This window comes from Microcaecilia unicolor, chromosome 4 (genome assembly GCF_901765095.1).
Source record: "Microcaecilia unicolor chromosome 4, aMicUni1.1, whole genome shotgun sequence".
Classification (NCBI taxonomy): Eukaryota; Metazoa; Chordata; class Amphibia; order Gymnophiona; family Siphonopidae; genus Microcaecilia; species Microcaecilia unicolor.
Window position 1 is genome coordinate 115,389,506 of NC_044034.1, and position 26,987 is coordinate 115,416,492.

The window sequence follows — 26,987 nt, forward strand, 5'->3', positions numbered from 1 at the left end:
ATGAAGAAGGAACGCAAAGAAGGTTGTCATAGGAGGATCATAGTCATCTAGAAGGGGCGTAGGGGATAAGCAATTGTTCGTATTAGCAGGGACATCAGGAAAGTGGCATTTAAAGACCAGCATAAGAAACTTAAAATGAATTTGGATAGATATGGGGAGCCAGGTTCAGGCTTATTTCATTTGTTTAACCACTTAGGAATAAACCATCAAAGAAAGCAGTGTACAATAGCAATATAAAAGACAGAACACAAATTCTTCAGAAAGAACTCCAACATTATAAAAGAAGGTAAAAGAGAGATATAAAAGTCTTCTGGACTACTATGACCCCAGGCCCAAGCACATAATCCCATCCAAGTCTACTAAAAGTAGAATACAAATGATATTCACTAATACACAGCATAGAAGAACATTCATGCAACATAAATATTATGTTCACAATGTCAGTTTGGTTTAGTGAGGACAGATTGAATGAACATTCCAATAATGAGCATTCATCTGCTAGAAGTTAAGTCAGACTGCAATAAACCTAAGTTTAAACGATGGAACTGATCAACCTCCAACTAGCCATAGAAAATCGAGGAATCTCACATTTAATCACTGGAACCTTTCCTTCACAATCCTTCATGACAAAATCAATGGAGGAGCTAAAAAACAAATAGAGAAATGACTAAATATCATTTAAATAAAGAGAAAAGGACATTCTATAAATGCCAATCATTTTCCAAGTGCCAATTTGCGAAGAATTGTTAATGAGTAATTGTTAATGAGTAAAAAAAAGTTGTTCCATCTGAAGGAGAGGCTAACATTGCAGAGTATGGGAGGAGAAAAGACATTTGAAAATCTGAATCTCAGCGGCTGGTTTGAGGTATTATACAGTTTGCTACCCAGTAAACAGAAAGCATCTTCTTTTCTGGATTTTAGTTGTGGCATGAAAGGACAAGCTAAGTAAAAAGGACTCCATTGTCAATCTAAAAACATATTTAGTGTAAAACCTTTGCCTTGACATTGTGAAAGCTTATTCTAATGGGACTGCTACCTTTCAGTCACATGAATTAAAAACAGCTAGGCATTTCTAAATGCCTACCATTCTCTGGCCAGCAAAATACATACTCTGATGTTAACTTTTCCAGCTTCCCTCAACGATGTCGGCAAAATTCCTGATAAATAGAAAAATGACACTGATTTTAAAAAATGATCTGCAGCATAATCAGCCACAACGGGAAAGCTACGGCAGATGTAGGCCTTATTAATAAGGCATAAAACATTGCAAAGAAGGAAGAACTCATTTCAAGTGCAAGCAGTGCCCCTCTTCTTTCAGAATTATTATTGTGTTTGAGACTGAAACACGCACAGAAGCATGCACTAAAAGCACAGCCAAATCATCATCCAAGCACATGGAAATGAGGAAATTATAGCTTTTATCAAACTAATAGCTGACCCTTACCATAAGAAAATGTACCCTCTAATGCCCCCTGTCTTTGTGTTCATAATTCACTTGGCAATTCAAAGCACAAGTGTAGCATTTTAAATGAGAAGGGGATTGCATATTAATCTGTTGACAGCAGTGCCTTGTATTTGTCATTTGTGATTTAACTAAAGTCTGAAAATGAATGTATATGCATAATTGTGGTAGAAGACTGCGTGCATCTTTTATTTTAAGAATGATAATGAGGAGTCGCTTACAGCAGGCCATTTTCAGTCTGCATAGTTTCTGGGTCTGTGGGTATTCAAACCTATAAACTTGGCAGCAGTTTGCAAAGGGAAAACATGAGCATACAAATACATGTTAGAAGGCATTCCCCAACTATACCTCTGCATACTTTACCTACTTATGAACCCCATCCTCCACCCCACCGTCCGACACACACTATTACAGAAGTTTTCTCATGAGTGAAACCAAATCTTCAGCACACATTGGGGGAAATTCTATTTATAGTGCTGAATTTTTGTCGCAGAATTTTCAAGGGTGCAATGCATGGGACGGAAATGGCAGATCCGTGCAAAAAAAACCCCAATTAAGCACCCATTTTTAGAATAGCGCCTGAGTGTTTCCATGCAGATTTGTAAAGAATGCGTGGCCATGGAAGGGACATGTCCGGGTCAGGGGCGTTTCTTTAAATTGTGCGCAGAATCCACACCCAACCTGTGCGCCAGGATTTATACCTAGTTTCAGTTGGTATAATTCCTCGTTCCCAAAAGTTTATTTATTGATTTATTTAAAAAATTTGTATTCGGTTCAGTCGCCAAAAATTGTAGGCAGATTACATAATCACACAGTATTGAAAACTCATACATATTATGCAACAGTACAGACAAACCCAATACATACATAAAATATCTCTTAATAGAGCATTATTCTAAGTGTTCCAAGTGCATGTATATCATCATACTGTGCTCATAATCTAAAATAAATTAGGCTCCACTATAAGCCTCAATAAATAACAAAGTTTTTACTTTCCTGAATTCCATTAGATTCTGAAGCTCTCGCAGCTGCTTCGGTGTTGCATTCCAAAGACTAGGACCTGCTATTTAAAAAAATTCTTATTTCTGCATTCCTCCAACCTAATCACCTGATATGATGTAACATCAAATAAACATTGGCCTCAAGATCTCAATAATCATCTAGATTGATATATATGTACCTTTGATGCCAATACAGAAGATACCTGTCTATTTCGAACCTTAAGCATCAGGCTCAAGATCTGAGTGTGAATCCCCAAGCTATGCGCTGTTCTATAAAGGATGCTGATCCTGGAATGCCCGTCATAGAATACCATTCAGCACTGATTTTTATGCATGAAAATTTTGAGCGCCATTTATTGAATTTTCCTCATCCTGTTTGTGTTCCTTTTCAGTAGATTTTTTGTCATAGAGTACTTGTGAATGTTGTGATGTAGTGGCTGGGGTGGGGGGTGCAGCTGTGGGCTTGCATTGGTATGTAAGGTTATATGTGAGGTGTGTGGTAGGGTATATGGGTATTGGGCATGGGGAGTAAATTGGAGGTTTTGTAAGTGGGGGTATGTTGGAAAAGTTTTGTGTGTGTGTGTTTGAGTTTTATAATAATGAATGGGGTGATTGTCTGTATAAGGGTGTGTATTTTGTATGGCAGTTGGTGTATGTGGGGGAGTGTGGAACTTGCATGTGAATGGAGGAATGGAGGAATGAGGATGGTGGTTGCATGAGAGCAGAGCTCTTTGCGGTGTATGCATGTGGACATAGAAGAGGCAAGTGTTTCTGGAGTATGGACTCATAAGTACATGTAGGAAGTTTGTGAGAAATGTATATGTTTGTCTTTATGGGATTATGAGTATATAGGGGCAATGGGTATGGCATTATATCTGGGTGAAATGTTTTACATTTTTGGGTCAATATTTAAACCTCATGGTCATTTTTTTGTAATTGTTGACCACAGTGTTTAAAGCATTTGTATGTACTCAATGCTGCTAGATATATAGCCAGCATACGACTTCTAATATTCTGTAAGAACCCCTTTTACAAAGGCACACTAGCATTTGTAGAATGAGTTAAACACAAAGATGCCCATTATATTCCTATAGGTGTCTTAGCATTTAGCGCACACTAATTTTAATGCAGGCTAAAAACGCTAGCATGCCTTTATAAAAGACTCTCTAAGTTACTCGTTTGAGAGCTCCACCCAGGTATAAACCCTCTTGCAAATGCAAACCATGTAAATTAAGTAGGTATTTGCAGAATAACATTTGTATAAAACAGAATGCAGGGAAAAGTGGGAAGTGGACCAAAAGCTTCAGAGACTGGGACAGTTAAATCAGAAACTCAGGAGTCTCCATGGTATATAAATGTGTATTGGGAAAAAAGCAAAATGGTATTGAAAAAGACCTTAGTGAAGTCTTTAGGTCAAAACGCAACAGCGCATCACGTTTTACTTTTCCCCCAATACACATTTATATACCATTGAGACTCCTGAGGCAGGCCTGTGGCCAAAACACAGATCTGTGTCAAGTCATCAATAAAACATTATCAGTTTCTGATTTAACTGTCCCAGTCTCTGAAGCTTTTGATCCACTTCCTACATTTCCCTGCAATATGTTTGATTTTGTGGGACTTCGTTTTCCATCCACCTAGGTGGATGTTTCTTTCATCCAGAATAACACTTAGACATCCTGCTAGCACTTATGCAAATAAGTTGACCCATTCACACATTAAGTGCTAGTTTTGCTAGACATTTATGTGCACAATAGACTCAAACAATTTAGGCACCTAGATGATAGGATTGTCCTTTATTTAAATAAGCAGTAGTGGGACTTTTTTGTGGGCCTTTCCCATGTGCTAAGCCTAGCTTTTCCATCAAAAAAGGAGTCGCTTCCGAAGGAAAAGATAGTTAACTTTCTAGAATCCAAAAGGTTGCAGGATCCAATATGACTTTACCAAAGGAAAACCCTGCCAAACGAATCTGACTTGACTCAGCACAACATCACAACTGTGATCGATGTTTGAGAACATGCAATTGGTGTGTGGACGACTACTGCGCTTCCAATGTTCTGTTGAATCAGTGTCATCAATTTTTTTTTTCAGAAATTTATTTATGCCCCTCCCGATGTCTACTTCTTTGTCAGAAATTCAGCAATAAGACATTTCACACGATAATGTTTAATTTGTTGCAAAAACTTGACACCAGCCCTTTCTTGCTCAGTTATGTAAACAATAACATCACATGGGCATCACTTTTGCACGGCAGAAAAAGTAAGTAAGCAGGGAGTTCTAGCGGTCAGTTGTGCAAAATGTTGCTTGATGTTTACCTTGTTACAAATTACCCAAATTTGCTTGAATTATAATTTTAAACAACAAAGTCAGATGCAAAATATAGGGGGTCTCCTATTTTTTCTTTCACTCTGTGTGTGTGTGTGTGAATAGATAGATAGATATACAAATTTTAACTGGTCAGCCTGGAAAAAAAAGGAATCCCTACATTTTGTCATTTTGTTATATATCATCATTCACACAATAACTCTACTACAGAGGAAGCATTCATTTAAACACCTCTGGGATAAGTGGCCTTTCTGTACCTTAATAGTAGCCAAATTGCAACAAAATTTCCAGAAAGGTCAGAGGTTTAAAAAAAAAAAAAAGAAAGGAAGGAAGGAAGGTTGCTGCTATTATCCAGTTGCAGATTGGTAAAGTGATGGACAGAAAAATAAAGCAACTTAGCTTAAGTTACATAGGGATCATGGGTAGAAGGATGCTTGAAGATGTGGATCTCAAACTTCTCTCAGACTGCAGTAGCCCCATTGTCAAAGAGGACCCAACTGGGTGATGTAAGCTTCCCATGCAACTGATAGGAGGAGGAGGGCCTAAGGGCATCGTGATAGCCCTGTGCAGCTAAAGGGAAGAAGAGCCAGGGAATATTGGTACCATGTATGGGTGTGGGGAGGAGGCACCACAAGGAGAGGGGAACTTCTAAGGAGAGATTCTCCTTCTGACTGCCAGGCTGGAGAGGAGAGAGTAGTGGGAACAGCAGGTGGGTGGAGGGGATAGAGGGATGGACAATGGTGGGGACATGGTAAATGATTGAAATAGAGAAGGAGAAAGTGGTAGGAAAAGGGTAGATGGATGAAAGACAGAGAGGGAGAGAGATAGTGATGGAAACAGGTTAGATGGAAGAGAGAGAACTTATTGGGGACAGGATAGATTGCTGAAAATTACTTCTTACCATCTGTTTCAAGTCTGCCAAAGATTTCCATTTGGTAGTTAATATTCTTCGTATTAAGTACATAGTAGAAAAGATTAAAAATTTTGACTTGAAAGGGAAACGTTAAAAAGCCTCAAATGATAGACTATTATATATATTTTATGCAGTACAAGGAAAGCTTTATTTGAATAAATATATTAACTGAATCCCTTTAACAGGGTCTTAATTTTTCCAGTATAATGGATGCCTTGAATAACGTTATTCAAAAACAGAACACAACACTAACTGATCTAAGTAGGTACAGCATTGTTTGCATCCCCATGTGACTGATCATAATTCAGAATGACACAATGATCTTTCTTCAATAATGAATTTTTTTTTTGTAGACAGGATGAGAAAGAAACTTTTTTTTTTAATATCCACTTTACAATTGCATTTTTTCATTCACTAAACTGGCATTTGACATTGGAAAATCCACTGTACTGAAGCAATGACAATTGAATTACAGATGTTTTATTTTTCATACATTGAATTTTGCAAATTTAATGCAAGGACTTTTAATCATCAGGATCTGAGTTTGAAAGCTATTTTTGCACAAAACCATGCAATAGCCAAGTTCAACTTCCTTAATCTTTGCCTGCCTGTTTGCCTTTGAAAATCAACTTATTTTTCATTGACAATATGCAAGTGCCATTATCATTTTTGAGACTGAGGCCTAGTGTACATTTTATTTCCATAAATAAAATTTGAACTGTGCTTATCCTACTTGGTTTTGGCAGTATGATAGTATTCACAGTTTTAAGTGTATGATGGTTTCCATGCCAGTTCCTTTGAAAGTCTTCAGTATTTCTAGAGTTCAAGGTTTGTGAACCAAGGGGAAGATTCTATATATTGCACCTAAAAAATTGGCACGGAAATGAGTGCCGGCTAAGCGTATTCTATAAGCGGTGGCTAGATTTAGGCACGGTATATAGAATAAGCTTAGTTGATATTTCAGCGCCTAAAAATACGCACACCTATTTACACCAATGAAAATATGCCATAAATCCCAACACGTAGATTTATGTGTACTAGGCCATATTCTATAACTACGTGTGCAAATTTCAGAACGCCCATGAAACGCTTATTTCTCCACCCATAACTACGTCCTTTTTGCCTGTGTGCATTAGACATTCAGCACACTTCATTACAGAATATACTCAGTGAGTTGTACACATAAATTCTAATTAGTGCCAATTAGTGCTCATGATTGCTTGTTAAGTACTGTTATCAGCGCTCATTAGCTTGTAAAGTTACACGCATTGTTATAGAATCCGCTTGGATTTTGGCACAGATACCTAGGCGCACTACATAGAATCTGGGGGGCAAATGTACTAAGCATCTGGAATAAAACGTTCCATTACATCTGGCTCACATGGAAAAGTTCTGAGACAAAAAATACAAGTAGCAGTAAATATTGGGATTTGCAAATTATTATTGCAACCTCATAATAGTCACCTTTGAAAGTCACTTACTAGAATACTTTTCAAATAATGAAAGCTGTGACTGATATACTCAGAGAAAGGGTGAATCTCTTTATAGATTTGATTAATAAATCCCAATAAGTCAATCAATCAATCAATAATTATGTGAATTCTATATATGGTGCTGACAAAAGCACTTTTCTGTAAGCCGTTCCTAATGTTAGATGTGGTTACTAGAATAGCACTTACACCTGGGAATTACACCTAACTTTAGGCATGGCTTTTGCACAAACTAAAATGTGGTACAAATCTTTGCACCTAAATTAGGTGCATTTCCCCCTTATTCTACTGTATAACTGCATGCATTAATTTTAGGAGCTCCCCCATTCCACACATGACCCTCCCATTTCTGCACCCTCTTTTTGAACTTGCATGTAAAATTTAGGCATGGAATTTATGTGTATATTCGAATTAGGGCTGTTCACTTAACACGATTAATCGCGTTAAGGTTTTTAACTTGTACATCTGAAACTAAACATGACCAAGACTGAGCTTCTCATCTTTCCCCCTAAACCAACCTCTCCTCCTCCCCATTCTCTATTTCTGTGGATAACACTCTCATCCTTCCTGTCTCATCAGCTTGTAACCTTGGGGTCATCTTCGACTCCTCCCTCTCCTTCTCTGTCGTTTCTTTCTTTATAATATCACCAAAATTCGCCCTTTCCTTTCTAAGCACACTACCAGAACCCTCATCCACACACTTAGACTATTGCAACTTGCTTCTCACAGGTCTCCCACTTAGCCATCTCTCTCCTCTTCAATCTGTTCAAAATTCTGCTGCTAATTTTTATTTTGCCGCACATCCATTTTCGGCCCAAAAAAAAGGCCTTTTTTGCAGGCCTGCTGAAAAATGGACCTGCACATGTCCAAAACATGCGTCTACAACAGCGCAGGCCATTTTTCGGCACACCTTATTAAAAGGACCCCTTAGTGAGTTGTGTGTGTAAATATCAATTAACGCCAATTAGTGTTGATAATTGCTTGCTAGCATCCAATTGGAGGAGTGGCCTAGTGGTTAGAGCACCAGTCTTGCAATCCAGAGATGGCCGGTTCAAATCCTGCTGCTGCTCATTGTTATCTTGGGCAAGTCACTTAACCCTCCATTGCCTCAGGTACAAACTTAGATTGTGAGCCCTCCTGGGACAGAGAAGTATCCAGTGTACCTGAATGTAACTCACCTTGAGCTACTACTGAAAAAGGTGTGAGCAAAATCTAAATAAATAAATCACTGATTAGTTAGTTAACCAATTAAGATATGCAAAATATTATAGAATATGCCTCAAATTCCATGCAAAAATTCAGGCACTATATATAGAGAATCTGGGGGACTCAGCTTTCGGGTGAGAGCTTCCATTGCAGGGAGGTTCCTCCAGTTGAATTCTCACACTGAAATGATCACAAATAAAGTTTTACTGACAGTGGTTAGTCTCCCGATGATGCACATTTTGCAAAACACACAGTCCTGTAGACACTAAAGGACCCAGATGTAAAACATTCAAAGAGCCAGCTGAAACTGTGCAGGAGGCATTTTTGCCAGCTGTAAATGCATTGTAAGTTGCAAAACTTTAAAACTTTTTTCCTCTTTGAAGTGGAATATGTGTTAGAGCTGGAGCACAGCTTCCCAGGCAGCAGAACAATAACAGCAGCAAGTTGTGAAGAAACAGCGATTAAGGTCATTTCAACACAGAATTTAAGGTGATACTGCTAGACGGAGGTACCGGTGCTCCTAAAGGATTGAAGGTTAACCGGACAATCAACTGAAAAATAAAACATAATAGTTGGAGATTCGGAGAAGTTAAGATTGATCTACAGGAGCAATGCACTACATAGGTCAAATTTGTACCCAGCTGAGGAATCTGCTGGGCTTATTTTAAATGTATGTCTTTTGTACGATTTTCTATTAAAGCTTATTAAAGTATTTTTGTGAATAATTTATAGTTGATGTACAATGATTTGAAAGAAAACAATGAATATTCATTGTGGATATCCTGAAAACCTGACTGCCTCCAAGACCAGGTTTGGGAACCACTGGCCGAAATGGTCGCATGGAGATGCGGTGTAATTCTGTATACCTCGGGGAAATTTATGGTGATTCTATAAAATTTAGATGTACACCGCCTTGGGTGAATCTCTTCATAAAGGCAATTAATAAATCCAAATGAATAATAAGATTCCCACAACAGTTCCTTGTAACCTTGGACAAGTCACTTCAACCTTCTTTGACCCAGGTATAAATAACCTTAGATTGTGAGTCTATGAGGGACTGAAAAGTATGTGCAAAAATAGTATATGTAAAACTGCTGTGAATGCGTCTACAGAAAGGTGCTATATCAAGTGTGAAATAAACACAATAGTGCTTAGGATGCTTAAATACGTGAGTGCTGCTTTCTTGCTGCATCTACATGCATAAAGGAGCATGTTACCATGGGCACCTAGTTATGCAATTGCCCTTTTAGGAGGTATTTTATAAATGGTGCCTAAAGTTATGCTCTAATTCCATGCCCAAATTTCAGAACAGAAACACGTTCCAACCAATAGCTAGGCACTGAAATGTGGCTGAAACGGCAGATCAGCATGGAAATACACTTACACATCCAGTTATAGGATAGCGCCTAATTGTATCCGTGTGTAACTGCAAAAGGGGTGTTCCCATGGGAGGGGCATGGGTAGGTCAGGAGAGTTCTAGAAAATTGTGCACCGTAGTATAGACCACAGACGTGCACCCAACTTGCATGCTGAGATTTCCACCTGGTTTCAGTTGGTATAAATCCATGCTCCCGACATTGGGCGCAGAATTTGGTGACCAATGCTGTTCTATAAAGTGTGCCCATCCCATTTACTGTGGGGACTGGGAAATACATAGCATACCTGAATATAACTCACTTTCAGCTACTACTGAAAAGGTGTGAGCAATATCTACATCCAAAATCATTTTACACATGTATAACCTCTATCCCACATGTAGCTTAATAATGCTTTCGAAAATTGTCACCCAAATGGGAAGAACCCCTTTAGCACTGTACATCCAGTACATCAAGCACATAAAACAAATTTGAAAATGACTTTCCCAGATTCTGCGCAAAAGTACATAAGTATTGCCATACTGGGACACACCAAAAGTCCATCAAGCCCAGCATCCTGTTTCCAACAGTGGCCAATCCAGGTCACAAATACCTGGCAAGATCCCCCAAAAAGTACAAAACATTTTATGCTGCTTAGCCCAGAAATAAGCAGTGGATTTTCCCCATGTCTATTTTAATAATGATCTATGGACTTTTCCTATAGGAAGCTGTCCAAACCTTTTTTAACCCCTGCTAAGCTAACCACATTTACCACATTCTCTGGCAAAAAATTCCAGAGTTTAATTACACGTTGAGTGAAGAAAATTTTTCTCTGATTCGTTTTAAATTTACTACTTTGTAGTTTCATTGAATGCCCCCTAGTCCTAGTCCACATATGGAGATAAAGCTTTGGAGACTCTTTGGAGGACAGTAGACTCTTACTCTCTCACTTCCCTGAAGAGAGTTCCCTCTTTAATGTCACTGCTACAATGAATTATGGCCTCATGAGGAAGCTGATGGCTGGAATGTTGTATTTTGCATAGTCCAGCAGGAGGCATACGATGCATCACCAATACTATCAGAGACAGGCAGAACAGTATTTTCTAATTTCTCTGTTGCTTATGTTCCTCCATCACTTGTTCTAGCACAGTTAATTATAGTTAATGGGATCATAGCAGTGGGAGGCTTATAAAGGAGGCAATTCTCCTTTTACAGGTCAATAACTCATGGATAAATAATATATAAACGGCTGAACCATATGTTCATTTTCTCAACTCTGCCTCATAAAGACAAAAACTTTACAAATTCTACACAAGCCCTTTCATGTTGTATATACCCTATTAATGTAGAACAAGTGTTTCTCTGTGCATGGAGAAGCTTTTCCATAGCATCATATTTTCTTTGTCTTCCTCACCTTGAGCATGTTTAAGTGTGGACATGGTAGATCGTGTAATAATAGTATTTGGCACAAATTGTAACAGACAGCTCTATGCTGAATGTGTTGTTTATTTTAAAGTGAATGCATAAACTGAACCATGCTAAGAATGTTATAGAGCTGAGTTTACCAATTCTGCAGCATAGGAAACCTTTCTTAGAGATATTGGTGCAATGTTAGGCAGGTATTGGTGTAATGGTAGGCAGAAAAAACATGTCACAAAGCAAACGTGTCACAAAGCAACATTTGGATGGATTTCTTCTCAAAATGTCCAAATCAGTATTTTCAAAACCTGTTTTGCAGAAGTCTATGCATTTCGTCTGCAGTGCATCCAAACCACAAGGTGGCATGTCAGGGGTGTTTCAAAGGCGGGATTAGGGCATGCCTAACACTTAGATGTTTTACAGCTATAATGGAATAAAGCCAAAATGTCCAGGGCAAAATCTTCAGCGTGTTGCTTTAGACTGGTTGTTCTTCAAGTTTACTGAAATTAAGAAGGTTTCTGTACACCGTCTGTAAGAGGTTTTCTTTCTGTTCCTCCACTGTTTTTTGCCTGGTGCAATCCTATCTCTGGAGTTTTTTTCCTTCTGTTTGTGATTTAATTCTAACAAAAAGGTGTCCTAAATGACCAGTGATCACTGACCCCTCACAACCCCCTAAAATGTGAATAAAAATAGTACTCACCAGCCATTCTGACAGCCTCAGGTGTCATAGCCAGGCCCATTAGAGCAGCATGCAGGTCCCTGGAGTAGTCTAGTGGTGGGTGCAGTGCACTGTAGACAGATGGACCCAGGCCCCTATCTCCCCCCTACCTGTAACACATGTGGTGGAAACTGTGAGCCCTCCAAAACTCATCAGAAACCCACTGTACCCACATATAGGTGTCCACATTCACCCATAAGTTCTATTGTAGTGGTGTACAGTTGGGGATAGTGGGTTTTGGAGGTCTTAGCAGACAAGATAAGGGAGCAATGGTGAGATGTGTACCTGGGAGCATTTATATGGAGTCCACAATAGTGCCCTCTAGGATGCCCCATTGCTCTCCTGGGATGTCTGGGAGACCAGACTGCTAAAAATGCTGGCCCCTCCTACATCCCAATGGCTTGATTTTCTGCCTTTTTAACTTTTGCAGGTTTGTTTTCCCCAAAATGCACTAAAAAGATAAATGCACAAAGCACAAAACCTTGCTATTCGGATTTGGGATGTTTAACACAAAAGGGGAGATTCTGTATACGGCGCCTAAAAAAATCAGGGTGGAACTCAATTCTAAGTGTATTCTATAAGTGGTGCCTAGATATATAGAATATGCTGTTGACATTTCAGTGCCTAAAACTATGCACCTCCATTTACACCAGTGAAAATGTGTAGTAAATCCCAGCGCATAGATTTACGCGCACTGAGCCATATTCTACAACCATGCACATAAATTTCAGAATGCCCATGAAACACCCATTTCCCTGCCCATAACTATGCCCCTTTTTACTTGTGCGCATTAGAAATTAGACGCCCTGCATTACAGAATACGCTTAGCGAGTTGCGCATGTAAATTCTAATTATTGCTAATTAGTACTCATTATTGCTTGTTAAGTGCTCCAATTTTGTTATGCTTGGATTTTGGCGTAGATCTCTAGGTGTGCTATGTGGAATCCAGGGGAAAGCATCTAAAGTCCAACTTAGACGTCATATTGGAAATGCACCTCCATGGCAGTCATTTTGAAAGAGCTATTCTCATTTGAGATGTGTATAAAGTGGCACTTAAACACTTATCTTGCATAAACATCTAAGTTCCCATTTTGATATGCACATCAGAAATCCCCAAGTATGTGCAAATGGAAAGAGGGCGTGGAGGGGCATAATCGAACGGGGCGCCCAAGTTTTCATGAGGGCGTCCTCACAGGATGGCCCCGTAAAGGGGCGTGGCAACCTGTTTTATCGAAACAAGATGAGCGTCCATCTTTCGTTTCGATAATATGGTCGGGGACGCTCAAATCATGAAATTTAGGTCGACCTTAGAGATGGTCGTCCTTAGGTCGTTTTTGCGATGGTCGTCCCTGGTTTTCAGCAATAATGGAAACCGATAACACCCATCTCAAAAATGACCAAATCCAAGCCATTTGGTCGTGGGAGGAGCCAGCATTTGTAGTGCACTGGTTCCCCCCGACATGGTAGGGCACCCTAGGGGACACTGCAGTGGACTTCAGAAATTGCTACCAGGTGCATAGCTCCCTTACCTTGGGTGCTGAGCCCCTCAACCCCCCCCCCCAAACCCACAACTGTACACAACTACCATAGCCCTTAAGGATGAAGGGGGACACCTAGATGTGGGTACAGTGGGTTTATGGTAGGTTTTAGAGGGCTCACATTTACCAGCACAAGTGTAACAGGTAGGGGGGATGGGCCTGGGTCCGCCTGCCTGAAGTACACTGTACCCACTACAACTGCTCCAGGTACCTGCATACTGCTGCGATGGACCTGAGTATGGCATTTGAGGCTGGCATAGAGGCTGGCAAAAAAAGATTTTTTTTTAGGGTGGAAGGGGGTTAGTGACCACTGGGGGAGTAAGGGGAGGTGATCCCCAATTCCCTCCGGTGGTCATCTGGTCAGTTCAGGCACCTTTTTGATGCTTGGTCATGAAAAAAATTGGACCAAGTTAAGTCGCCCATACGTTCGTCAGGGACGCCCTTCTTTTTTCCATTGTCGGCCAAGGACGCCCATCTCCTAAGCATGCCCCAGTCCCGCCTTCACTACACTGCCGACTCGTCCCCGTGAACTTTGGTCGTCCCCACGATGGAAAGCAGTTGAGGGCGCTCAAAATCGGCTTTCGGTTATGCCGATTTGGGCGACCTTGCGAGAAGGACGCCCATCTCCCGATTTGTGTCTGAAGATGGGCACCCTTCTCTTTTGAAAATTCACCTGCTAGTCTAGCATAGTCTAGCCATGTGTTGGCAGGACTAGGGTGTGCCCAGAAGATACCCATTTATTCCCTATTTCAGAAGAGGAATGAATGTCAGTGACCTAACAGATTAATGTCTGGATTTACACTTGCTTCCAAACATGTTTAGATTTTGGCAAATTACTCCAATTGAGCAGCACTCTATTGCAGTTGTCCCATTAATCCCCTTGTGTGTTTTTATCCTCCCTCCCCCCCCCCCCCCCCCCCCCCCCCAGAAAAGCCAAACTGGCAAGGGATACCAATCTCAGTGACAGAGTCAAGAAAATACATATTTATATTTCAAAACTGGCAAAGATAAATATGTGTTTGTGCAGGTTTTCAACCTGTTGGGAATTTTCAATGTTTTTTTTTTCTAAAATAGTTGCATGTACCCAGCATATTATTGAATGCAAAGGAGGAAAAAAAAGAAACTTACTGAACTCACCTTATTTCAAAGACCATGCAGAATGTAATCTGTCCTTTTCCAGAATATATATGTGTGTGTATGTGTGTGTGTGTGTGTGTGTGTGTGTGTGTGTGTGTATGTGTGTGTGTGTGTTTTAAAACAAAAACTGGTCTGGGAATGCATCCATATCTGGCATCATTCACAACACCTTACGTTCCTTTGCGCTTTCTCCATTCACTGAACGATCATCACCCCCTAGGTCCTAGGCATGCCCAGCATGAATTGACAAGGCATTGTGCTTTTGTTTCTCACTGTGCCTGCTCTCTGGAACTCCCTTCCCCTGGAAATTCGTAGGGGACTTTAGCCTGTCCCTTTTAAAATTGCCCCTAAAAATTTGGCTTTTAAAGCAAACGTTCTATTCACCATTGTGATAGAGCCCATGTCAGTGCCAATTGCCTTGTATGATTGATCCTCCTTTTCTCTCCTAATTACCTTTCCTCCCTTCTTACCCGCTTTGAACCTCCTGTTTGACCTTTCCTATTTGGATATTGTAGTTCTGTACATCACTCCATTCTGCTAATCACTAGTGGCAGTATATAGCAAATCTGAACAGAGAATAAGAACTGGTGATACATCCTGACCTGAACTTCTCAATTCTGCTTCTACGTCCACTGGGTTAATACATGTCCATCTTTAGTGCCACCAAAGATGTCTGGAGAGAGGTGGATAACCTGGACCGATCCTGTGCATAGAGATACAGAACAGAGAGTTTCATTTTCATTCAGTGACGTTGTCACGACAGGTAGGCTGCATTCATCAGTGCACATTTGGTTTCTTAGCACAGCTTTAAAATTCTAGTTCCCCTTAAACTGATTTAACTTGTGTTAACCTACAAATTGACACATGTTAACATGCTTTAAAAAGAGCTTGCATATGAAGTAATTATTTTATTAAAGCAAAAGTGAAACGAACCAAGAAAATGTCACAAATCCAGGGAAAAAGTTCAAAATGATTCAAAAACAAGCCAATTTTTTTGCCATGCATGTTTCTAATAGCAGGAAACATGTTAAGGATACAGTATTTAAATGGCAATCTTTTTCTAGGGTAGCTACTCTCTATGTAATAGTTTCCAACACTGTCTGATCTATGACAGTTATTTCTGAATGGTAGAAAACTTTTAAAGCTTTTCAGATTAGGTGCCATGAGCCATTTCTCCCTTTATAGAGAAGATTTGCTTGTTAAAGTGTACTGTCTAGGGGCCATACTTCTATTTTAAGGCACTGTGCTAACTAGGATATTTCAGTAATTAATGTTTTTGGTTGGTGGGCAGTAACTGCTGGCAATAAGGCCTCATAGAGCACTGGGTATTTTTAAATTACATCCACATCTGATTAAATTAAATCCACATCTGATTAGAGAAAGCTTCTCATTACTAAGCTGTGAAAAAAATATTCTTGAATGCAAAGGAGGAAAAAAAGCCCTACTGAGCTCACCTTATTTCAAGGACAATGCAAAATACAATCTGTCCTTTTCCAGAATGTGTGTGTGTGTTTTAAAGCGAAAATTGGTCACATCATTTGTATGCTGCCATCCTTCCTATTGTTTCATTAACGAAAGAGGAATGAAAGGCTCCGAGAAATCTACTGCACCTGATAAGAAATTTTTAAGGGATGACCTCGACCTGTGTACGATGATTTATGAAATCATGATTTTCATTATGGATCTCTGTGCTGACTGTGGGTTTTTTTTTTTTTTTGATTGATTTGCCTTTGGTTGCCAGGCATCTTCATTGTCTCTAACTAAGAAGAAGAACATTAGAATTCTTATTGGAGAATAAATATATGTACAAGAAGATCAGATTGAGAAATGGATGACAGCGAAATAGTACTAAAATGTATTGCACCATTAACACCGAATGGGCCAGGCTTTTTAGCTATGCAGGTCAGTCCAAGGTTCAAGGGCCAATCTAAGAGTATCCAACAGTTCCCAAAATGTAGATCTGTTTCTCATAGCTCATTTCCAGGGATGAATGATGGCTGTCCCATCTAAGTGGGTAATAATTGTTTATGGTTTTTTTTTTCTCATGGACACATGCAGGATAATTCAATAAGGTGGGCGTCTACATTTAGACGTCAAATCCATGTATTAGAATACCAGCATATATGTTCATATGTGTGCACATGTATGCATATATGTCAATATACTGCCTAAACACTACTCTAAACTACCTGCATATCTACAATAGTGCATAGTTTTAGGTGGGTGTACCCACAGGCAGCATCTGGGTGGAGTGTACATAGGTAACAGAGTTGTACATGCAACCTCTAGGGTATTATTGGACATCCTGATTTGGTGCTTCCCCTAGTCCCACAACCCTCCCCTTTGCAAAATCAGGATTTGGACGTTTCAAGCACATGGACACCTGTTTCAGCATTTTGGGATGGCCATATGCTTCAAAAATAAGTGTCGTGGGCACCTGTGTGTCTTTATAAAAATACTAGAGTTAAACCACCAGAAATTTTGGCTACATGATAACATTTATATATCTCTGCCCGATCAGGAGAGGGTTTCACTAGCACATAAAGAACACGCCTGCACATACATTTTAAATACTGACTACAACTCCACTCTGCTCCAGAACATGTAGGTTGCATTAAAGTGTCATAAAGCATACCATTTGGATGGATTTTTTCACAAAACATCTAAATCGGTATTTTCTAAACCTGTTTTGTAGACATTTATCTATGCATTTCAGCTGCAATGCATCCAAATCACAAGGGGGCATGTAAGGGGTGATATGAAGGCGAGATTAGGACAGGCTTAGGGCATGCCTAACACCTGGACGTTTTATAGCCATAATGTAACAAAATAAAAACATCTAGGGCAATAAATTCAATGTTTTGGTCTAGACCTATTTTTATAACAAATAAGGTACATAAAGGTACCTAAATGATCAGATGACCATTGGAGAGATGCAAGGATGACCCCCCTTCTCTCTCAGTGGTCACTAGCTCCCTTCCACGCACCTCCCAGACATCCCAATGACTTATTTTTGAACATTTTTCCCTAGAACTTTTTTTTTTCAAAAATGGTACCAAAAGATAGATGCACGGAGCACAAAAATAGCTAGAAAACAGCAATTTTCAAAAAAGAAGTCGCTGTTTTTCTGGTTTGAAAATCGCTATATTTGCTACTCGATTTTTGGATGTTTTTGAAAATGCCTCCCCACGCATACAAATTAGAAACCAACTATATAGAACCCTTTGCCTATTACCATAGAAAAGGAGCTTTTTAAAAATCTGGTTGCACCTTATTTGTATTGATGCATTCTTTCTTTCTTAATATTTGTGAGATGAGTTTTGGAAATAGTACTTACTGGCTTTTTTCTTGACAGACCATAAAACGTTTTCTGCACCACCCTTTTACTATCTACAAGCTGTCTGCTTACCTCTTTATGGCTAAATCAAGTTTGACAATACTTAAGTAAGGCACCAGCACAGACTTCTAAAGGATGTTATCATCCTTTAACATTTTTCCCCACTGGTGCCAGATGTGCAATAGTGCGGCAGCTGGGGTTCCCAGTGAGGAAAAGCCAATACAGATGATTAATATAACAGATTGACAAAACTGTATGCTGTCAGGTGTGTCGAGATAAGCACACTCACAATATCCCAGGCTGTAGTACTCCAAAGTATAGAGAAGCTGTCTTTCTTCTGTGAGCTCCTGCTTGTGGCAAAGATACATGGATCTGTATTCTGTGGCAGTTATTTGGGTAGGAGCCACTCCTTCCTGAATAAGTGCCACTAGCCAAGGCCATATCTATATTTTCAGTGGTGATATCTGCAAACATTAAAGAAGGACAAACACACACTGAGCCTGATGCAAGTGCAAAGGTGTCGGCACAATTTTGGGTGCTGCCAAACCTGGAAGTTTTCTTGGCAACACTAATAGTAAGCACCAGTACCTAGTTAAACATCCAGGTAACCTGGGGCAGTAAAATAGCCATCTTAATTTATTGGAAAATGAATTAGACTGAATATCGGCAGTACCTGGATATTCTGAGTGTCGGCCAGTGCTAAATATCCAGGTATAGATTTAAAAGCTACAGTGAGCGTTTGGATCCAATGCTGTCATCTACAGTGTGTAAGTACTTTCTTCCTAATAGTTTCAAGAAGAATGAAGAGTTTGATTCAAATCCAACACAATGTTTTGGGGTCCAATCCCCCCTCCTCTTATCTTTTGTGACTTCTTGTCCTTTTCTTACAGTTCCTAAAGTGATGTACTAAATCAATAAGGGCCCCTTTTATCAAGCTGCGGCAAAAGGGGGCCTGTGCTGGTGTCGGCGCATGTTTTACACAAGCATCAAAGCCTCCTTTTACCGCAGCTGGTAAAAGGGAAATCTCGTTTTCCGACAGGAAATGGCCGCATGGCAAGTAAAGCACTTGCCATGCGGCCATTTCGGGGGGGGAGGCCCTTACCGTCACCCATCGAGGTGGCAGTAAGGCCTCCTGCATTAACCCGGCAGTAACCGGGCAGCATGCGGCACTGCCTGATTACCACCGGGTACACTCCGGCGCTACAAAACTAATTAAAGTTTTGTAGTGCTGGAAATGACATTGTGCTAGGGGTGGGAAGTACTGCCGGGCTGCTGCGGTAGCCCAGCGGTACTTCCTGTGTAGCGAGCAATAAGCCCACGTTGGGCTTAACGCCGCTTAGTAAAAGGAACCCTAAGTCCAATCAGTTACCAAGGTGGCTAGGATCCAATGCGAAAAGTTAATTCAAGATATCTGCAGTATTAGGAGAAGCCTAAGGACCTACCTCCATCTACATAAAATAAATAAATCCTTAGATTATCTAGAAAATGCAGTGTAATGACTGGGTCTTGTAACTTGAATAACAGAGGATGTGCATATGCTTCTACATTAGGTCGTTATATGCTGATGCCTCATTTTCATTACAATGAGTATGTTATAGTTTCATGTCCCTAAACAGGTCATCTGAACTAAAATGTTTTTTTTTTATTTCCAAAGGATGTTAAAAGAGTCAAGTGCCTTTAAAATGCATGAAATAATTGTAAACTGCCCTGAAAAAGAAAAACACTTCAGTATCATTTGAAAAGCTCAACAGTTTTATCATTTTTTTATTTTAGATTTTTGATTGAAATATTTGAAAGCAGGAATCTCCCTAAAAGAAATGTTTGTCAAAAAGTTAGCAGAGGAGTCTACTCCTGGCAAGGAGACTCTGGAGCAAGAGAAACAAAGTCACAATCTTAGGTCCAGTAATTATCATATTTCTCCAAAAGACTAGAAAAGAGCATAGTTGTACCCCACAAGAGAAGAAAGAAAGAAGAAATGGGAAGTTACAGATGTGTGATTCCACCAGTGGGCAATGTAATATTAACACCATTAAAGGGTAGAATAGAATAGTGTGATGTATTGAAGCTAATGAATTACAATATCCTAGACAATGTAGCTTCACAAAGGGAAGAACATGAAAAAAACTTGATTTTATTATATACGATATATAGATATATAGATATGATACTTTGGATATCAGTATAGCCTTTTGAATAAAATATTGAGGCTGTAAACTTAGGGGTCTTCTTAGTAATGTGCACTGAAAATGGGTTGCGCTAGTGTAGGCATGTGTTTTGGGCACGCACAGATCCATTTTTTACGTACCTGTAAAAAAGGCCTTTTTAAATTTTTGCCAAAAATGGATGGGTGGCAAAATAAAAATTGGGGAGTGTTCATTTTGGGTCTGAGGCCTTACCGCCACCCATTGACTTAGCAGTAAGGTCTCACGCAGCAACCATGCGGTAATTGTCTACATGCCTAGAATGACAATTACCACCCGGTTTCCGCCACGTGCAGGAATATAAACATTATTTTCTGGCACGCATAAAAAATGAAATTACTGGCCGGGCCACACGGTAGCCGGGCGGTAACTCCAAATTGACATGCGTAGGGCGCGTGAACGTGCCTAAACATCTTATTAAAAGGGTCCCTTAGATAAGTAAAAATAAATTCCAGTGAAAAAGTTGTAGGTGATAGCTTGTGAATTGGACTAATTTCTGACTGCTTATCACCTACAATGCTTTGGTTGATATTTTATTTTTATGTAATAAATCCTTAGACAGTCTTTCATATAGGTGATTGATGAGCAAGCTAGCCAATCCTGTAGTTGGAACCAAAATTATAAAGTGGGTGAGAAACTTAGAGGCCCTTTTATTAAGCTGTGATAGGGCTAATGCACGGGTATTGTGTGCCAGATCACTACCGCAAGGGAAGTGCGGGCACCCAGCGGTAGTTTCAAAGTTGGCATGTGCTGTTTCCCATGGTAGAAAATAATTTTCTATTTTCTACCATGGGAGCATTCCTGGCAGTAATTGTAGCTCTTGGTGGTAGACATGTAGCAAACTTTTATCTCCTCTTCTCCCTAGAGTCTTGCCCAGTCTCTATAGTAAAAGTCTTCAGACTGAGACCTACAAACTGAAGTTTCCTTCTAGGCTTGTGACAACTGTGTTAATTAACCAGCTGGCACAGTAGATAGTTCTCTTGATAGATGCCAGGAGTGCCTTCCCTTTTGGATATTTGCCAATGCTCCTTCTGCAGTATCTTGCATATCTGAGATATATGAACTGATTCTGGGAATTTAATAGAGTGGCAGTGTGTAGGTCCATCCTACTATGACTTTTTAAGACAGGGTTAATGAACTAATGTGGTTATAACAATATTTTTGCAGAGTGTATGGGAATGCATTTAACAGGGAGACGTGTTCTATGCCCCTGGCACGATTAAACATATCTATCTATCTATACATATAGATATAGATAGATTGAATTAAACATATATATATATATATATATATATAGAGAGAGAGAGAGAGAGAGAGAGAGAGAGAGAGAGAGAGAGAGAGAGAGAGATTTGTAATACATTGAAGCGGTTTACACTGGTTTGAAGTTAGTAAACAAGGGGAAAAAAGAGAAATCTAATTAGAAAATGTAGTCGAAAACAGCAATGTCATGAGGAAAATTTTGAATCGTGTGTGTGGGAAGGTTCTGATCTAATTTCTAAGGGAAGGTTATTTCAAAGTGTAAGGGCTGCATAAAGAAGGCTGTCTCATGGGTGACGTCTAGACGGATCTGAGTTGGTGAAGATTAAAGTAGAAAGGGCCCCTTTTACCAAGCTGCAGCAAAAGGGGGCCTCTGTTGGCGAAGGCGTGTGTTTTTGATGAGCTGTGAGGCCCCCTTTTACCTCAGCAGATAAAAGGTAGGTCTTTTACTGTGAAGCACTTGCCATTCAGCCATTTCGGGGTGGAGCCCTTACTGCTACCCATTGAGGTGGCGGTACCCGTGCTAACCCGTTGGTAACCGGGCAGCACTCGGCACTGCCTGATTACCGACAGGTACACATCTATTTATTTTTGTAGCGCTGGATATGACAGCATGCTGGGGTGTTAAGTATTGCTAGGCTGCTACAGTAGCCCAACGGTTCTTCCTTTTTAGTGAGCAGTAAACCCACGTTGGGCTTACCGCCACTTTCTAAAATGGACCCAAAATTCTGAGACAAATGAAGTGTATGGGATGATTACATATGGAATAAGAAAGGAGAATAGATAATCTGGTGCAGATGTAGCAAGTCCCTTGTGTATGTACCAGAATGAGAAGTTTATATTTTATATGGGCAGATAGAGGGAACCAATGTTCTCATTTTAACAAAAGTGTGACATGTTTGAATTTGTGTGCTCCAAAGGTGGTCAGGAGGAAATATTTTGATACATTAGTGCAGCTGCGTGAGGAATATTTAAGCAAATTGCTTATTTTGAAATCCAAAGATAAGAAAAATAACAGCTATAGTAACTGTGAAACATATATAGCAGTTGAAAGATATTGTAGACATTGACATGAGATAAAGAACTGTCATGAGTTATGTGAAGGTCATTATTCTCAAATGGTCATTGATCTAAATTGGCATGACAGGTGCAGAATAAGGACCCCGGGGGCCCTTTTACTAAAGGGTTGGTGTGCGGCAACAGGCTTGCCACATGCCAATCTGGAACTACTGCCGGGATACTGCAGGAGCCTCGCAGTAGTTCCCACCCCCAGCGAATGCCATTTCCAGCACTACAAAAATATTTTGTGTTTTTGTAGTGCCGGTGCTTACCCAGCGGTAATCGGGCAGTGCCGCAAGCTTGCCCGGTTACCACCGGGTTAGCACAGGAGGCCTTACTGCCGCCTCAATGGATGTTAAGTGCCTTGGTAAGTGCCCCCCCCCCCCCCGAAATGGCCACATGGCAAGTGGTTCACTTACGGCACAGCCATTTCTTTTCCCCGAAAATGACCAGCCTTTTACCTGCTGTGGTAAAAGGGGGCCTCAGCGCGCGTCAAAAACATGCGCTGATGCTAGTTCAGGCCCCCTTTTGCTGCAGCTTAGTAATAGGACCCCACAGTGATCAAGAGCCAAACATTTTGAGGGGTTTCAAAGCACTCATATACATCTCCATTTCGATTCCTTCAACATTAAGGGGACCTTTTGTTAAAGTGTTATAAGCAGCTAGTGAGTGAAATAGCACATGGCAGTGATAACCATTAGTTTCAGGTTAATTCACACACTATCTTCATATCCTGTTAAGGCGTGGGAAATGGTCATGGACTGCGCATCATAGTTGGTGCACAGTATTTCACCATGTGCTGTCGCTACTGAAGTTGTTACGATGCACTTCCTACCTTCTAAACAGAAGATGGTAAATACATCTGCTCTGTGATGGCATCTACCACACAGTAAAATACTTTTTTGTGCTGTTACTGTTAGAGGACCTGTTGGGAATGCCTCCTGATAGTTTGTGCATAGGCTTTGCCGAAGCACTTGCTAGATTCTACATTTGACATGCAATAAATGCAAAACGTTGTGGCACTTTAGTGAAAAACACCTCTAAAAATTTTGAGAATGTATTCAAATAAGATGGCAGAAATCAATATGAACCTGTCCGATTCAGTAGAATTCTCAGCTGTCATTGATTTCTGTGAGGTTCTAAGTGAAATAATTACTACCCTCTTTTTACTACAAACAAATCCAAGATTGATTGCAAACTGATACTTAGCTGTGCTAAATCTACATGTGGATGTTTATTTTTGTTACTAAGCCCCCAGGGGATATTTTCTGCCCTTGAATTTGCCTGAGGCAAAGTCCATTTTTAGAAAACATAAGCCAGAAATTAAAACTTGCCTCCTCCGTCACTGTTACTTACATCAAATAATCTGTGAGGTACGGTTGAGTACATTGGATTTCAAGGCTCTAATGAGTTCCGATGTGCATTCCCAGTCCTCTTCCAGACTGGCAAGTTAATGAACAGACCTGAAGCTTGACCTTAACAATGAGCAGCATATGGAATCAACTGAAGTGGAATGTTGATTCTTTCTTTTATTTAGGCTATATTGTTGAATCCATGACACTGTATTTCTAAGCTTTCTTCAATCATGTGTATTAGATTACAAGGAAGATCCAGTAATGGCATTATCTGCCGGATTCTATATATCGCACACTAATTTCTGCATGGACATCAAAGTATATTCTATAACAATGTGCATAACTTAATTGGGTAACTAGCTAATCAGCACTGTCAATTGGATGCTAAACAATTATCAGCACTAATTTCATTAATTAAGATTTATGCACACAACTTGCTAAGTCTATTCTATAACATGGTGCTTGTAAATTCTAAGTCACATAGTTGAAAAGGGGGCATGGCTATGGGCATTTTGAAAATCTATGTGTGTTATAGAATACACCCACTCTGCACCTAATTTAGGCATCAGGTTTTACGCCAAGTAGCGTAAGTAGCCGTGACTAAATTTGGTTGCATGGAGAGGCACTCGGCATATTCTATGTACCATGTGGAAATATAAGCCTATTCTATAAAACGTAGGCGTACTTTAGAGAATATGTGTGATAAATTTGTATATGAGGGAGGCAGTGCAAAAACTGGGTTGAGAATTCCAACCCTAGACAAACAAAATGTAGAATCTAGTAAACAGAAAGTGTTGACTGTGGTCACTTACTGCAATATGCAAATTAAGTTTAGAGTGTTTTTGTGAGGTTATTTTTCATCGTGGTGCATGTCACTTTCTATATATGGGTGAAAATGCTGTTCTACAACTGTCACTCACTGATGATCTGTGGTTTATTTACTACAAGAAAAGCTAGCAAAAGCTGCTTAGATCACAGGCTGCTTTCATGTGTTTATTTATTGGATTTCACTCACGCTTTTTTCAGAATTTGCTCAAGGTGGGTTGCATTCTGGTATAGTGGGTATCTCTCATTTCCTGCAGATCTTACAATCTAAGGGCCCTTTTATTAAAATGCATTACAATCTGAGCTTAACGTATTTTAGGGTCTTGTTTGCTAAAGCGCATTAGTGTTTTTAAGGCGCCTACAATTAGCGCATGACATAACCATATAGACACCTATAGGGATATTGTAGGCACATACATAGTTAATGCACGTACATGGTTAACACGCATTAAAAATGCTAACGTGCCTATAATGTGGCTTAGTAAACAGGGGCCCTAATGTCAGAGTTTATTTATTTTGCAGGTCCTATGATAATTTTCTATTAGCATGTGGGACTCGCAAAAGAATTAACATGGGAGCACATACTGTCTCCTGTTTAGGAGGTGCTAAGTACTCCCACGTTAAGTCTGCATTATTCAGTTAACGCACATTAATGAGAATGCACTAGTGCACGATTAGCTTACGTAAACTGGCAAATTACCACAAAAAGCTTTAACGCATTATGTAGTAAGCTCTTTTTACAAACCTAAGTTTGTGCACTTGAGGCAATGGAGGGTTTTTGTTTAAAATAATTGATGTTCTACAGAACTTTGCACTATTAATTGAGAAGATATACTAGACATTTTTGCATTCAGTAAATGGTGCTGGGAAAAATTCATGCTAAGCGCTATTCTATAAATAACATTCCGGGCAAAGCATCCATAATAGAATACCACTTAGAACAGATTTCCATGCCCAAATTTGGGTGTGAGGACTTATGCCAGGTCCTGATGTGCAAGTTGGACACATAACCCCAGTTTTCTATAACACTGCCCCAAAATATTTGGAATGCCCTTGATCTACCCATGTCCCTCTCATGGCCACACCCCCTTTTGGATTGCATGTGACACACTTTAGGTGCCTAATGTGTGGGCAGATACACACATAAATCAAAATTAGTGCTAACTCTAACTTCAATAATTGATTGTTAGCACCCAATTGACTAATTAATTTACACAAGCATCTGGGCTCCATGCCCGAATTTGGGTACCAACTTTGGAAAACCTATATAGAATCCAGGAGAATATGGCAAAATTCTGCCTATGAGCTATTGTATAAGTATACACATATTTTAATATAGTGTGTATTTTACAAATAGGCTCATATATGTGTGGAGTCTTGGCATGGTATGGCCATATAACTTATAGAATTCTATAAGTTGTGCGCATATTTACAGAACTTAGGACCTAAATTAAAAATGTGTATTTTTACTGTTAGATTAGTATTCTATAAGGGAAAGCAGGAGCCTATATTCCTTTATTGAATAGCTTCCTACCAGCTGACCAGCTATAGAAATGCTGTTTATTTTATAAAATACATGTGTACATCAGAACTCTATCTCTACTCTGATCAAATCACACCCAGGGAACATCCACACGTGACACACATACTAAGTATACACCATCTTCTTACCATGCAAGCTTATAAGTTCATGTACCACAGCATAGTTGTATAAATTATCTTTTATGCATCTAAACCATGCTTTATATAAGGAAGTTCCTATATTAAGTTACCCTATAAAGTTATTCCTGCTTTTTTTTTCATTAAGACATGAACATACACGTTTTAGAGGCCCTTTTACTAAGGTGTGCTAATGGATTTAGCATTCGCTAGATGCTAAGATGGTCATTTTATACCTATGGGGTTCTTAGCATTTAGTACACACTAATTTGTTAGCACATGCCAAATCCATCAGGAGGTTGTGGCTGAATTTTGACACCTTATTATAACTTTTGGTTCTGGCCCAATCCCACTCCACTTTGAATGGATACATTTTGCTTGTACATAACAATTTTTGCATATATATATATATGCAAAAATTGTCAGTTCCTGATGCTGGTAACTAATTGACCCTTTTATATACATAAGCAAAGAAGTTTTGATTTTCTGCATTCTCTGTGTGCCAGAGTTTCTGCTTAGATTAGTAAACATTTTGCTTCACTATATTCTTGTTTACAGACATGTCATACATTTTCTAAATAATAATTAAAGAATAATTAAGATTATCTCATTGTGCGGTTCATCAACACTAGCAAAATTATGTACACCAAATATTTTTACTCTGCAATTAGCACTGTCAAATAACTTCTTGCTTCCACTTTAATAACTTTTATTTTTTACATACACTGAT